Genomic DNA, 16,377 nt, shown 5'->3' with positions numbered 1-16,377 from the left:
TCTGAGCTGCTCATCTGATTTCAGTCAGATCTTTGTGTCGCATGTCGGCCCATTAAATCCCACGCTCGGATTCTCCTCATTTAAATTCATCCCTGACACGGACGATCAGATCATATTGGCGCTCAAATCTCAGGAAGACGGGGGGCAGATCGCCACCTATATAACGGCCTTCACACTGGACGGACGCGTACTGCTGCCTGAAACGAAGATCGGAGACGTTAAATACGAGGGTCTGGAGTTTATATAGATCAGAAGGTCAATGATTTAGTCAACCAATGGGAGTGTGTGGGTTTCAATGCAAGACTGACCGTTATCAGTGGTGCACAATATTTTGGAAAACAGCAGAAAGGTGAAAATATAAGTCATGTGACATCAAAGCAAGTATGTTTTTGAATACAGACTTTTTAAAACCTGGAAAAGTCATGGAAATTAACATATAATTGACATTTCAATACCGAATATAGATTTATGTTGTGTTATGCTCAACTCTAAAATATTACTCTTTCTGAGTGCAATGATTTTTGATATATATATATAGACACACACACACACACACACACACACAGTACTGTGCAAAGGTTTTAGGCACTTGTGAAAAATGTTGCATAGTGAGGATGTCTTCAAAAATAATGCCATAAATAGTTTTCATATATCACTTAAAGTCCAGTAACATAAAAAGCTAAATCAATATTCAGTGTGACCACCTTTGCCTTTAAACCAGCCCCAATTCTCCTTGACACAGTTTCTCTTGGTTGTTGTCAGATCGGATGTTCAAGCTTCTTGGAGAATTCACCACAGTTCTTCTGTATATTTATACAGTCTCAGTTGCTTCTGCCTCTTTATATAATCTCAGACTGACTCGATGTTCAGTGGGGTCTCTGTGGGGGTCATGCCATCTGTTCCAGGGCTCCCTGTTCTTCTGTTCTAATCATTTCTATTTGCAACAGTAATGATTGGGAGTCTAACATTAATATTTCCTATTGACACTCTAAAGCTGAAGACATAAATAACCATCTTAAGCTTTTGTGAAACATTTCAAGTGCCTAAGATTTTTGCTCAGTACTATATATATATATATATATATAAGTAGAGCTTTTATGAACGATGGATGTTGTAATTCTGCAGAGTTCACCCATGATGCAATGGTGAAAATACAGAACAAGCACTAATGGAAAGAAGGCATTGAAATAGTGGCCAGTATATGTTTGTGTGCGCTCTCTGCAGACGGACGTCATCACAAAGCGAAACGCAACCTCAGGGGACTGAAGCAATAATAGAGGACGCCTCTAACCAAACTCAATAAATGATTGTATTAATTTAAAACATTTCATTATTTGCCTTTTTTAAAAACAGCAGCACCTCAAGACATATTTATTTACGTTACTTTTGCCGTCCGTCTTTGGCCACGTCCACACTCATGCATCTTTCGGTTAAAAACTCATTTTTCAGTTTGCTAGTGTGGTAGCGCATTAGCGGCGTGAATGCAGTATACTGCAATGATAAATGACACATTCTCTACTGCATATATACATAAATTTCTTTGACTGATCGCTTGTGAAGTAATTGATAACACATTTTAATGTCATAATAGTTGATGTTTTACATGTAGTCTTGAGCGTCCTCATATTTAACGGCTCCTCTAAACGTCTCTCCCAGTAGTGTGGCATGTGTCTGAATGTTCACAACAGTATGTCATTGCTCAACTGTTTCAAACTTCTTTTTGGCTCCGAGCGAAGAACGAAGAAGCACTTCTCCGTGAGCGTTCTGGGGCCTCCAGTCACCATTTCCACTGAAGGAAAATGCACTTCCAGTGTGGATGAGGTGCAAACATGGCAAAGTCTTAAATTAAAAGATAAACCTGTCCTTATAGTGAGACTTATAAATTAAAATGAATATGCAAATAAAGATTTTATAATTAAGAAATGATTTGTTTTGTATTGATTTTTCAAAAGTGCAACAACTTTTTTTTTACAATTATAACAGTCATGATATCATCAAAGAACCAATGACAGAAATCAGCAAATGAGCAGTCTGATCCATCTGGATCCGATTCAATTCTGTTTAATCATCAGCAGGTTTTAATATGGACCGATTATCCTTCAGCTTTAATCATGGCGTCACAGTTTAGTTCCCATGACGACCAGGTCTGTCTGAGCACCTGGAATAAGTTCAGTCACAGTGTTTTGAGGAAGTCCAGCATTCTTCTGTCATCTGAACTCTGAGAAAAACATACAGATGAAAAATGAAGATCAGTTTGAAAAGAGTCAATAAACATGTCAAAGAAACAAAATCTGCAAGCTGTGAGTGTTTAGGTTTTCTGTTTTATACCTGTAACTTCAGAATAAATAGCTGTTGCTCACATAGTTCTGACACGTCTGATGTTGTTAAACTCACCGCTGTCTCAGCGATGACAGGACGTGTCCAATCAGATGCTTGGCCGCTGTGGGGTCCGGACGGGTCTGAATGCAATGATTGATAGAACAGAATGTGGTCACACATTATACATGCATTTTTGCATATATACAGTGAAATATTTTTTTTTTCCGCATATCCCATTTCTGCGGTTGTTAACGATTACATTTACCGAGAATCAGTGCAAAACTGCTTACAAGCATTAAATATTATCTCCAGCTGTCATCAATGTAGCAAACATTTAGCATCTGTGAGGGGAAACGTGTCACCACAAACCCCGACTCGTCCTGCAGAACCACACTGCAGTTCTGTGACGGGACCCTCCAGTAGCCGGACAGAGGAACAGAACGACAGTGAGATTTCATTCAGTGTTATAAAAACATTCCCTTATCTTCTCAAAGAGAAAAGTCCTTTTCCAATCCCTTCATCCTCCTGAGACCCGAGTGCGACTCCTGTGTGCATTTTCCATTTTAAGAGGGGTCATCTATGTTCCCAGGGTCCTAAATTCCCCAGTTCAATATTCTGTTGACACACATTAACCCTCCTTGTGTTCGGGTCAAGTTCAAATATTTCATAAATATACCCCTAACACTATCCATCAGGGGAGCACAGGATTGACCCCTTTAGGGGTGAATGCACTTGGCTGCACAGAGAGCTATAGGATGCTCCCTAATTAGTGAATGACTTAACTGGTCTCAGAACAGTTCAAAATTCTCCTTCTTTTCATCCTAACTCCATATAAAGCCTCTGAAAGACACAGTTTCAGTGGATTGGTAAGTCTGACTAAATGTCCTCGCAGGAGGTCATCGTGTGTAACAGTGTGCTGGTCGTTATAAATCAATTAAATGTTTAAAATGGCATATCGGATGAAACTAGAGACTGCTGTTGACTCAAACAGGTTTCAATGTAAAAACTTAACAAGTTTAGTTGGTGTTCCTCCCAAAGACAAACTTCCCTGAGATCTGCTCCATGTTGTTTAACCCTTTCCTGTCAGCACAGAGTGTCCTGAACTGAGATCAGTGGGTTTAAATGAATTTACATTATGGATGCGTATAGAGAACACAAAACACAATGTCCTCACACAAGGATGCGGGGTCGCATGAGGTCATGGCCAATACTGGTGGAGAATATAACTCGTGCTTTCTGTCCCATAATCACAATGAAAACTGTAAATATGATGAACAATCTGTCAGTGTCTGTGTGCTTCACGCTGCATCTCTCTAAACAACAGCTCTGACTGAAACACAAACACACACAATACATTTAAGAGTCAGTTCAAAGTTCACTTTCATTGTGTAAGACTTACAGTTGCCACTCTGTATCGCTGCCACAATAACCTATAACAAAATAAACCAGCAATATGTGCACTCATCCTTCAATCACGGATAGTGCTGTCACACGTTCCCTTACATCGCAATCTTCACTTATGTACTGAAACGGGACAGTTATACTGACTTGAATCTCTTTCGGTTACATATTAACTAGTGCAGTGACTAATCTCATTCTAATGTTATTATATTATAAAGGACTTCATTTATGAACTAATACTTAATAAAGCATTGATTTACTGTTATAACAGCATTAATAACAGGCGCCTTCATGCAATACAGTACTTCACATAGCAAGCATTTTAACTTTTAAACGTATTCTTTATTACTGTAATAACTTAAAGGCAGCATAACAATGATGCATTTATACTTCACATATGAACTATTACATATTTTATCCACATAACAGCAACAAATAAATAATACATCAATTATTTATCTTGGATAATATAAATTTCTATATAAACTCAAATATTTAAAAAACAACTTTTATCTTTTAAAATGAATGCATTTAATGTAAAATGAACATGACCAAAGATGAATACATGCTGTGAAGATATATTGTTTATTATTCATGTCACTAATATTCTCTGAATAGTCCTAAAACTAGACTTCATTTTCATTATGCTAAATACATGTTCTTCATTTTCTTTCCTGAATATGTTCTTGACAGATCGTTTTACTGCTATTTAACATCAAATATCTTCTGTCAGTTTGCGCCTGACTAGAACACAAGTTATAAATCAAACCAACTTGATGTTTTTACTGTCAGCTCCTCCAAACTCCACCAGCGGTCTCTGAGTGCCACATGGGGTACCCCTGATCCTCCCCATCTGTGACCGATGACATCATCCCAAACACAGATGGAGAGACAGACACAGACACAACAAATGATGAACCTGAACTCTGTGATGATCTTGACAATTACAGGAATAGATCACACAAAAATAACAATCATTTACTCACCCTCATGTCGCTCCAAACCTGTATGAGTTTCTTTCTTCAGTGGAACACAAAAGGAGATGTTGGCCAGAATGTCCGAGATGCTCTTTTCCATACAATGGCAACGGCCATGGAGCAAGTTTTTAAGTGAATAATGATTTAAATTCATCCTGTTCCTCACATGAAGCTATCATATGACTTCAGAAGACGTGAGTGTTAGAAGAAAGAATGTCATACGGGTGTGGAACGACATAAGGGTGAGTAAATGATGACAGATCTTTCACTACTGCACCCATAGAATCATTTTTATATTCAGAGTTTGACATGCACCAGGTGGCGTGTGTGTGCAACGAAATGGGGCTGGAATTCACAGTTGGGGTTAGTGAGCACCCCTCTGAGTTTAGGGATGAGCTCTGTGGGACGGGTTTTAAAGTGACTGAGGAACGTTCTTTGTGGGTCGTAGTCATTATTGTGGATGTTGTCCCAGATTACAGGCGATCCTCATCGATAGACGCCTCCTTTGGTGAGAGTGATAAAAGCATGTATTTCTCAGAGTCTGTATCACATGAGTTTTACACTTCACGTTAAACCGGTTCCTGAGGGATACATCATTATATTTGTGAATCAATACACAGGTATCATGACATTGAATGTGTGTTTTAGTAGATGATGTCACAGTCCACAGTCTGACCGTGTTTAAATATGCAATGACAGTGGTCTACAAGACAAAGGCAGAAATACATGGTGTAAAAAGACAATAAATGTGTAAAGTGGGCCAATGAAAGTTAAGCTTCTTTATTATGTTCTATTTAAGCAGTGATGAAGTTGTGTTAAAAGTCGTTTGTTAGGCATGACTCACAAAGCAGTGACTTCTCAAGATATAGAGTGTTTTATTGCTTTTATATAGAAATATTACTGGTGGTGACACTGCACAACAGAAATTAGACATAGACCGATATATCGGTTTACCGATTAATCTGTGCCAATATTTGCTTTCTGGAAATGTAAGCACAGTGTAGTTCTAGCGGGAAGACTAGCAGCTGTACATCATCGCACCATTAGCGGGGTAACTCCCAGCCAATCACATGTAAGCCGTTGCTTTATAAGTCTGCTCATAATCTATCACATTGCTGTTTCAGTGCGCTAACACGGCAACCTCCTCCACCCCACCACCACCTGTTGAGTCCCGTGCTGCACAGGGGTAGGCTCTTCGCCCCTGCCTCCTATCTCCGGCAGGATATGATGGTTCCGAGTACAACTCCCTCGGACCACCAGACGGGGCTTACGCCAAAGAGAGACATCACATTTCTGTTTTATCATTCTATATATCGATATAAAAAACTATTGCCCACCTTCCCACCTTAGTTATTGGAATCTGCAAAATCCACCATCAGTCGACCTCTTAATGAAGAATTACAGGAATATTCCGGGTTCAACACGAGTTACAGCATTCGTGTCTTAATGTTGATTAACACACAAATTAATTTGGACTCGTTCCTCCTTTTCTTTAATAAAAGCACAAATGTGTGTTCCAGTGAATTAATTTGTGTGTTAATCATCAGCGGCACAGATGCTCTTCACCTAAAAATTACTTGCCAGCAATTAGATTGAAAAGGTGTTAACTGGTCATATAAAAGATGTATTTATTATTCTGGTCTGTTGTTGTCAGTGCCGTGAGGTAATGCTTCAGTCTCTGCTTCATCAATGTTCTTCATCCCTCTCTTTGCCTGTTTCAGTAGTGTGTCAAAGTCCAGCTCTTCAACATCGGGTCAACATCCCGCCTGGAATCTAAATGATAGGACAACATATCAAAGTGACATGCACATTGCACCGCTAAAGCAACAGCTCGTGATGATCTTCCCTTTCAGACAGTCTTTATATATGGTGATGGTGTAGTGGTCTAAGCACATAACTGGCAATCTGGTAATCAGAAGGATGCTGGTTCGAGCCCCACGGCCACCACCATTGTGTCCTTGAGTAAGGCACTTAACTCCAGGTTGCTCCGGGGGGGATTGTCCCTGTAATAAGTGCACTGTAAGTCGCTTTGGATAAAAGCGTCTGCCAAATGCATACATGTAAATGTAAAATATATAACCTTTAATCATTAGGACAATAAAAGAGCAATAACAGGACCAGAGAAGAAGTGTATCGCAGCTGATCTCATGAAACTGAACTTACAGTACTGCAGTGAGGATTTGCTATATTCAAATCATTTTATTTGAGATGTTTGACTCCGCAACATGCACAAATACAAGACAATTAAATCTAGTACAAACTAAATATATATATTTTTATTAATGTATGTTGAACCCAAGATCCAACAATAAATAATATAAACATTTTATAATAAAAATACAAAATAGAATAAAAAAAGGTTTTACTAAAAAACAGTTTTCTTTTTGTTGCTAAACTTTTAGTTTTGAACTACAAATTATAAGTAATTCTCATCACCACCTCTTATGAACACTGTAAAACTCATTTCTAAAATGCCAAATCTGATCATTTATCCTTAAATAAACATTATACATAGTTATACAAATAAAAACAACTATTTAGATAAATCTGAAATATACCTTATTTAAAAAGTAAATTGCTGATTAATTTCTTTAAACTAAATGTTGACATGTAAAGTGGCCAGGGAACCTCATGTTAAAACATGTCTTATTTATAATGTTCACAATTATTTCACTAGATCCATCTTTGGAAAATGTGTTGTTGTTAATGCGTGTATTTTAAGGTTTATTGTGGCTTTGTTTGTTTTAGTTTCACGGTGCGTGATGGAAAAATAAAGATATTGCACCGGTCGAACTCTACGCGGGTTTATTGATGCCAAGGGCTGCTACAGACAGGATGGCTGAAAACGACTTGCAGTTAAATGCAGAAAAAAAACAGAAGTTCTTATTTCTGCTCCTGCTGGTGTTCTCCCAAAGGTGATGGGAACTCTTGGTCCTTTATCTCCTACCCTTTGAAATGTATGTGTTTATATAGGACAGACATTGAGTCTTAATCAGCATGTAGATACTCTTGTGCGTACCTGTTTTATCAGTTGAGAAATATTGCTAAACTAAGGCCAATTGTGTCCACAGTAGAAATGATTATACATAAGTTCATTTCCTCTCGCCTTGATTGACTTGATTACAGCCTCAAGTATTTTGTGTATGATGCTACAAGCTTGGCACACCTATTTTTGGGCAGTTTCTCCCATTCTTCTTTGCAGGACCTCTCAAGCTCAGATCTCTCCAGAGATGTTCAATCGGGTTAAAGACTGGGCTCTGGCTGGGCCACTCAAGGACATTCACAGAGTTGTCCTGTAGCCACTCCTTTGTTATTTTGGCTGTGTAATTAGGGTCATTGTCCTGTTGGAAGGTGAACCTTTGACCCAGTCTGACGTCCAGAGCGCTCTGGAGCAGGTTTTCATCAAGGATGCCTCTGTACATTGCTGCATTCATCTTTTCCTCGATCCTGACTAGTCTCCCAGTTCCTGCCGCTGAAAAACATCCTCACAGCATGATGCTGCCACCACCATACTTCACTGTAGGGATGGTATTGGTCAGGTGATGAGTGGTGCCTGGTTTCCTCCAGACATGACGCTTGCCTTTCAGGCCAAAGGGTTCAATCTTTGTTTCATCAGACCAGAGAATTCTGTCAATCCTGTCCAACACATCCCCTAAACCCAACACAACCCCTAAACCCAACACATCCCCTAAACCCAACACAACCCCTAAACCCAACACAACCCCTAAACCCAACACAACCCCTAAACCCAACACAACCCCTAAACCCAACACATCCCCTAAACCCAACACATCCCCTAAACCCAACACAACCCCTAAACCCAACACACCCCTAAACCCAACACAACCCCTAAACCCAACACAACCCCTAAACCCAACACATCCCCTAAACCCAACACAACCCCTAAACCCAACACATCCCCTAAACCCAACACAACCCCTAAACCCAACACACCCCCTAAACCCAACACATCCCATAAACTCAACACATCCCCTGAACCCAACACAACCCCTAAACCCAACACATCCCCTAAACCCAACACAACCCCTAAACCCAACACATCCCCTAAACCCAACACAACCCCTAAACCCAACACAACCCCTAAACCCAACACAACCCCTAAACCCAACACAACCCATAAACCCAACACATCCCTTAAACCCAACACATCCCCTAAACCCAACACAACCCATAAACCCAACACATCCCCTAAACCCAACACATCCCCTAAACCAAACACAACCCCTATACCCCAACACAACCCCTAAACCCAACACAACCCATAAACCCAACACATCCCCTAAACCCAACACAACCCCTATACCCCAACACAACCCCTAAACCCAACACATCCCCTAAACCCAACACATCCCCTAAACCCCAACACAACCCCTAAACCCAACACATCCCCTAAACCCAACACAACCCCTAAACCCAACACAACCCCTAAACCCAACACAACCCATAAACCCAACACATCCCTTAAACCCAACACATCCCCTAAACCCAACACAACCCATAAACCCAACACATCCCCTAAACCCAACACATCCCCTAAACCCAACACAACCCCTATACCCCAACACAACCCCTAAACCCAACACAACCCCTAAACCCAACACATCCCCTAAACCCAACACAACCCCTATACCCCAACACAACCCCTAAACCCAACACAACCCCTAAACCCAACACATCCCCTAAACCCCAACACATCCCCTAAACCCAACACAACCCCTAAACCCAACACATCCCCTAAACCCAACACAACCCCTAAACCCAACACATCCCCTAAACCCAACACAACCCCTAAACCCAACACCACCCCTAAACCCAACACAACCCCTGAACCCAACACATCCCCTAAACCCAACACAACCCCTAAACCCAACACATCCCCTAATCCCCAACACATCCCCTAAACCCAACACATCCCCTAAACCCAACACAACCCCTAAACCCAACACAACCCCTAAACCCAACACAACCCCTAAACTCAGCACATCCCCTAAACCCCAACACAACCCCTAAACCCCAACACAACCCCTAAACCCAACACAACCCCTAAACCCAACACATCCCCTAAACCCAACACAACCCCTAAACCCAACACAACCCTAAACCCAACACAACCCCTGAACCCAACACATCCCCTAAACCCAACACAACCCCTAAACCCAACACATCCCCTAAACCCCAACACATCCTCTAAACCCAACACATCCCCTAAACCCAACACAACCCCTAAACCCAACACAACCCCTAAACCCAACACATCCCCTAAACACAACACATCCCCTAAACCCAACACAACCCCTAAACCCAACACAACCCCTAAACCCAACACATCCCCTAAACCCCAACACAACCACTAAACCCCAACACAACCCCTAAACCCAACACAACCCCTAAACCCAACACATCCCCTAAACCCCAACACAACCCCTAAACCCAACACATCCCCTAAACCCAACACAACCCCTAAACCCAACACAACCCCTAAACCCAACACAACCCATAAACCCAACACATCCCTTAAACCCAACACATCCCCTAAACCCAACACAACCCATAAACCCAACACATCCCCTAAACCCAACACATCCCCTAAACCCAACACAACCCCTATACCCCAACACAACCCCTAAACCCAACACAACCCATAAACCCAACACATCCCCTAAACCCAACACAACCCCTATACCCCAACACAACCCCTAAACCCAACACATCCCCTAAACCCAACACATCCCCTAAACCCCAACACAACCCCTAAACCCAACACATCCCCTAAACCCAACACAACCCTTAAACCCAACACAACCCATAAACCCAACACATCCCTTAAACCCAACACATCCCCTAAACCCAACACAACCCATAAACCCAACACATCCCCTAAACCCAACACATCCCCTAAACCCAACACAACCCCTATACTCCAACACAACCCCTAAACCCAACACAACCCCTAAACCCAACACATCCCCTAAACCCAACACAACCCCTATACCTCAACACAACCCCTAAACCCAACACAACCCCTAAACCCAACACATCCCCTAAACCCAACACATCCCCTAAACCCAACACAACCCCTAAACCCAACACAACCCCTAAACCCAACACATCCCCTAAACCCAACACAACCCCTAAACCCAACACATCCCCTAAACCCAACACAACCCCTAAACCCAACACCACCCCTAAACCCAACACAACCCCTGAACCCAACACATCCCCTAAACCAACACAACCCCTAAACCCAACACAACCCCTAAACACAACACATCCCCTAAACACAACACAACCCCTAAACCCAACACATCCTCTAAACTCAACCCAACCCCTAACCCAACACATCCCCTAAACCCAACACAACCCCTAAACCCAACACATCCCCTAAACCCAACACAACCCCTAAACCCAACACATCCCCTAAACCCAACACAACCCCTAAACCCAACACCACCCCTAAACCCAACACAACCCCTGAACCCAACACATCCCCTAAACCCAACACAACCCCTAAACCCAACACATCCCCTAAACCCCAACACATCCTCTAAACCCAACACATCCCCTAAACCCAACACAACCCCTAAACCCAACACAACCCCTAAACCCAACACATCCCCTAAACCCAACACAACCCCTAAACCCAACACAACCCCTAAACCCAACACATCCCCTAAACCCCAACACAACCCCTAAACCCCAACACAACCCCTAAACCCAACACAACCCCTAAACCCAACACATCCCCTAAACCCCAACACAACCCCTAAACCCAACACATCCCCTAAACCCAACACAACCCCTAAACCCAACACAACCCCTAACCCAACACATCCCCTAAACCCAACACAACCCCTAAACCCAACACATCCCCTAAACCCAACACAACCCCTAAACCCAACACCACCCCTAAACCCAACACAACCCCTGAACCCAACACATCCCCTAAACCCAACACAACCCCTAAACCCAACACATCCCCTAAACCCCAACACATCCCCTAAACCCAACACATCCCCTAAACCCAACACAACCCCTAAACCCAACACATCCCCTAAACCCAACACAACCCCTAAACCCAACACAACCCCTAAACCCAACACATCCCCTAAACCCCAACACAACCCCTAAACCCCAACACAACCCCTAAACCCAACACAACCCCTAAACCCAACACATCCCCTAAACCCCAACACAACCCCTAAACCCAACACATCCCCTAAACCCAACACAACCCCTAAACCCAACACAACCCCTAAACCCAACACAACCTTTAAACCCAACACATCCCTTAAACCCAACACATCCCCTAAACCCAACACAACCCATAAACCCAACACATCCCCTAAACCCAACACATCCCCTAAACCAAACACAACCCCTATACCCCAACACAACCCCTAAACCCAACACAACCCATAAACCCAACACATCCCCTAAACCCAACACAACCCCTATACCCCAACACAACCCCTAAACCCAACACATCCCCTAAACCCAACACATCCCCTAAACCCCAACACAACCCCTAAACCCAACACATCCCCTAAACCCAACACAACCCCTAAACCCAACACAACCCATAAACCCAACACATCCCCTAAACCCAACACATCCCCTAAACCCAACACAACCCATAAACCCAACACATCCCCTAAACCCAACACATCCCCTAAACCCAACACAACCCCTATACCCCAACACAACCCCTAAACCCAACACAACCCCTAAACCCAACACATCCCCTAAACCCAACACAACCCCTATACCTCAACACAACCCCTAAACCCAACACAACCCCTAAACCCAACACATCCCCTAAACCCAACACATCCCCTAAACCCAACACAACCCCTAAACCCAACACATCCCCTAAACCCAACACAACCCCTAAACCCAACACATCCCCTAAACCCAACACAACCCCTAAACCCAACACATCCCCTAAACCCAACACAACCCCTAAACCCAACACCACCCCTAAACCCAACACAACCCCTGAACCCAACACATCCCCTAAACCCAACACAACCCCTAAACCCAACACATCCCCTAAACCCCAACACATCCCCTAAACCCAACACATCCCCTAAACCCAACACAACCCCTAAACCCCAACACAACCCCTAAACCCAACACAACCCCTAAACCCAGCACATCCCCTAAACCCCAACACAACCCCTAAACCCCAACACAACCCCTAAACCCAACACAACCCCTAAACTCAACACATCCCCTAAACCCCAACACAATCCCTAAACCCAACACATCCCCTAAACCCAACACAACCCCTAAACCCAACACAACCCCTAAACCCAACACAACCCATAAACCCAACACATCCCTTAAACCCAACACATCCCCTAAACCCAACACAACCCATTAACCCAACACATCCCCTAAACCCAACACATCCCCTAAACCCAACACAACCCCTATACCCCAACACAACCCCTAAACCCAACACAACCCCTAAACCCAACACAACCCCATACCCCAACACAACCCCTAAACCCAACACAACCCATAAACCCAACACATCCCCTAAACCCAACACAACCCCTATACCCCAACACAACCCCTAAACCCAACACAACCCCTAAACCCAACACATCCCCTAAACCCAACACAACCCCTATACCCCATCACAACCCCTAAACCCAACACAAACCCTAAACCCAACACATCCCCTAAACCCAACACAACCCCTAAACCCAACACATCCCCTAAACCCAACACAACCCCTAAACCCAGCACATCCCCTAAACCCAACACAACCCCTAAACCCAACACATCCCCTAAACCCAACACAACCCCTAAACCCAACACCACCCCTAAACCCAACACAACCCCTGAACCCAACACATCCCCTAAACCCAACACAACCCCTAAACCCAACACATCCCCTAAACCCCAACACATCCCCTAAACCCAACACATCCCCTAAACCCAACACAACCCCTAAACCCAACACAACCCCTAAACCCAACACAACCCCTAAACCCAACACATCCCCTAAACACCAACACAACCCCTAAACCCCAACACATCCCCTAAACCCAACACAACCCCTAAACCCAACACAACCCCTAAACCAAACACATCCCCTAAACCAAACTCACCCCCTAAACCCAACACAACCCCTAAACCCAACACATCCCCTAAACCAAACACATCCCCTAAACCCAACACAACCCCTAAATCCAACACATCCCCTAAACCAAACATATCCCCTAAACCCAACACAACCCCTAAACCCAACACATCCCCTAAACCAAACACATCCCCTAAATGCAACACATCCCCTAAACCCAACACAACCCCTAAACCCAACACAACCCCTAAACCCAACACATCCCCTAAACCCAACACAACCCCTATACCTCAACACAACCCCTAAACCCAACACAACCCCTAAACCCAACACATCCCCTAAACCCAACACATCCCCTAAACCCAACACAACCCCTAAACCCAACACATCCCCTAAACCCAACACAACCCCTAAACCCAACACATCCCCTAAACCCAACACAACCCCTAAACCCAACACATCCCCTAAACCCAACACAACCCCTAAACCCAACACCACCCCTAAACCCAACACAACCCCTGAACCCAACACATCCCCTAAACCAACACAACCCCTAAACCCAACACATCCCCTAAACCCCAACACATCCCCTAAACCCAACACATCCCCTAAACCCAACACAACCCCTAAACCCCAACACAACCCCTAAACCCAACACAACCCCTAAACCCAGCACATCCCCTAAACCCCAACACAACCCCTAAACCCCAACACAACCCCTAAACCCAACACAACCCCTAAACCCAACACATCCCCTAAACCCCAACACAATCCCTAAACCCAACACATCCCCTAAACCCAACACAACCCCTAAACCCAACACAACCCCTAAACCCAACACAACCCATAAACCCAACACATCCCTTAAACCCAACACATCCCCTAAACCCAACACAACCCATTAACCCAACACATCCCCTAAACCCAACACATCCCCTAAACCCAACACAACCCCTATACCCCAACACAACCCCTAAACCCAACACAACCCCTAAACCCAACACAACCCCATACCCCAACACAACCCCTAAACCCAACACAACCCATAAACCCAACACATCCCCTAAACCCAACACAACCCCTATACCCCAACACAACCCCTAAACCCAACACAACCCCTAAACCCAACACATCCCCTAAACCCAACACAACCCCTATACCCCATCACAACCCCTAAACCCAACACAAACCCTAAACCCAACACATCCCCTAAACCCAACACAACCCCTAAACCCAACACATCCCCTAAACCCAACACAACCCCTAAACCCAGCACATCCCCTAAACCCAACACAACCCCTAAACCCAACACATCCCCTAAACCCAACACAACCCCTAAACCCAACACCACCCCTAAACCCAACACAACCCCTGAACCCAACACATCCCCTAAACCCAACACAACCCCTAAACCCAACACATCCCCTAAACCCCAACACATCCCCTAAACCCAACACATCCCCTAAACCCAACACAACCCCTAAACCCAACACAACCCCTAAACCCAACACAACCCCTAAACCCCAACACAACCCCTAAACCCAACACATCCCCTAAACACCAACACAACCCCTAAACCCCAACACATCCCCTAAACCCAACACAACCCCTAAACCCAACACAACCCCTAAACCAAACACATCCCCTAAACCAAACTCACCCCCTAAACCCAACACAACCCCTAAACCCAACACATCCCCTAAACCAAACACATCCCCTAAACCCAACACAACCCCTAAACCCAACACATCCCCTAAACCAAACACATCCCCTAAATGCAACACATCCCCTAAACCCAACACAACCCCTAAACCCAACACATCCCCTAAACCAAACACGTCCCCTAACCCTACCACATCCCCTAAACCCATTGCAATACAACCCCTAAACCCAACACATCCCCTAACCCTACCACATCCCCTAAACCCAATGCAATACAACCCCTAAACTCAACACATCCCCTAAACCAAACACATCCCCTAAACCCAACACAACCCCTAAACCCAACACAACCCCTAAACCCAACACATCCCCTAAACCCAACACAACCCCAATCCCAACACAACCCCTAAACCCAACACATCCCCTAAACCCCAACACATCCTCTAAACCCAACACATCCCCTAAACCCAACACAACCCCTAAACCCAACACATCCCCTAAACCCAACACAACCCCTAAACCCAACACAACCCCTAAACCCAACACATCCCCTAAACCCCAACACAACCCCTAAACCCCAACACAACCCCTAAACCCAACAAAACCCCTAAACCCAACACATCCCCTAAACCCCAACACAACCCCTAAACCCAACACATCCCCTAAACCCAACACAACCCCTAAACCCAACACAACCCCTAAACCCAACACAACCTTTAAACCCAACACATCCCTTAAACCCAACACATCCCCTAAACCCAACACAACCCATAAACCCAACACATCCCCTAAACCCAACACATCCCCTAAACCCAACACAACCCCTATACCCCAACACAACCCCTAAACCCAACACAACCCATAAACCCAACACATCCCCTAAACCCAACACAACCCCTATACCCC

General features: G+C 44.2%; 1 long non-coding RNA gene and 1 pseudogene across 1 annotated transcript; one reads left to right on the top strand and one right to left on the bottom strand.

Annotated features, from left to right (window-relative positions):
- LOC127632434 (soluble calcium-activated nucleotidase 1-like) overlaps nt 1–1,916 on the top strand; it is a 6,338-nt pseudogene extending 4,422 nt beyond the window's left edge.
- A 21-nt stretch (nt 1,917–1,937) lies between these two features.
- Nucleotides 1,938–2,867, bottom strand: LOC127632686 (uncharacterized). Its single transcript, XR_007969130.1, has 3 exons — nt 2,610–2,867; nt 2,395–2,459; nt 1,938–2,218 (listed from the first exon to the last, which is right to left on the bottom strand). It is a non-coding gene; the product is annotated as an uncharacterized LOC127632686 (long non-coding RNA).
- Between the last annotated feature and the right edge of the window lie 13,510 nt (nt 2,868–16,377).

The sequence above is a fragment of the Xyrauchen texanus genome, chromosome 39 (genome assembly GCF_025860055.1).
Source record: "Xyrauchen texanus isolate HMW12.3.18 chromosome 39, RBS_HiC_50CHRs, whole genome shotgun sequence".
Taxonomy (NCBI): Eukaryota; Metazoa; Chordata; class Actinopteri; order Cypriniformes; family Catostomidae; genus Xyrauchen; species Xyrauchen texanus.
The sequence above is the reverse complement of the archived record's forward strand: the minus strand, read 5'-3'. Positions and strand labels throughout refer to the sequence as shown.